The following is a 1,182-nucleotide window of genomic DNA, read 5'->3' on the forward strand; positions in this document are numbered from 1 at the left end:
GTGTGTGTGTGTCTGTGAGTGTGTGTGTGTGTGTGTGTGTCTGTGAGTGTGTGTGTGTGTGTGTCTGTGAGTGTGTGCGTGTGTGTGATGATGATGATGATGGCGATTCTAACAGCCTCTATGTACGGTTGTAAATATGATGGTGATGATAATGATGAAGAAGATAACAGTTCCCGTGTCCATGTTTCTCCCTGTGTGTGTATGTTTGTACAGGTGATGATGATGGTGATGGTGATGATGATGATGATGGTGATGATGATGACGATGATGATGATGACGATGATGATGATGGTGATGATGATGATGATGACGATGATGATGATGGTGATGATGATGATGGTGATGATGATGATGATGATGATGATGATGATGGTGATGATGATGATGATGATGATGATGATATGAGGATGATGATATGAGGATGATGATGGTGATGATGATGATGATGATGATGATGATGATGATGATGATGATGATGATGAGGATGATGATGATGATGATGATGATGACGACGATCTCTGTGTTTCTCCTCTGTACAGGTGTGCCACGGGGGAGGCGTGGCAACAGATCATGTGGTCGTGTCTGTCTGGGAAGCCCTGTGACCCAGAGTCCATCAGGAAGAGTGACCCTCCCAGCATGGCCGAGTCTGGCTGTGGCAGTAACATCGCCTACATCTACTTCGTCTCCTTCATCTTCCTCTGTTCTTTTCTGGTGAGTCTATCTATCTCCTTCATCTTCCTCTGTTCTTTTCTGGTGAGTCTATCTTCTACATCGCAGAGCCACTGACTGAAGTGTCTTTAGGCCATTCCCAAAGGGGGGATATTAACATATTTTTATTCCCACTAGATTTTTTAATGGGCTGATTTATCAATGTCATGCTGTGCCGGAACAACATAGGGGGAACTGCTGCTTTTTCTTTCCTCATCCTTACTATCGTCATTTTTTCCTCTACTTCTTTTGTATGTTTGTCACACTCTTGTGAACTGCTATTTCCGGGGTGCCTTGATAGTCGAGGCAGACTTTGTGCTGTTGAGGCTAGAGAGGTGAGCAGAGTAAGTCTGATTCCCTGTAAGGACTTCTCTGTTGACATCCACCCTTTGACGCCGATATGACTTTATGCAGTTGCGAGCGCCGTAAAACCTTAGGAAAACAAAACCTAATGGAGGAAAATACTCGGAGATG

This window comes from Aplysia californica, unplaced genomic scaffold (genome assembly GCF_000002075.1).
Source record: "Aplysia californica isolate F4 #8 unplaced genomic scaffold, AplCal3.0 scaffold00016, whole genome shotgun sequence".
NCBI classification, from domain to species: Eukaryota; Metazoa; Mollusca; class Gastropoda; order Aplysiida; family Aplysiidae; genus Aplysia; species Aplysia californica.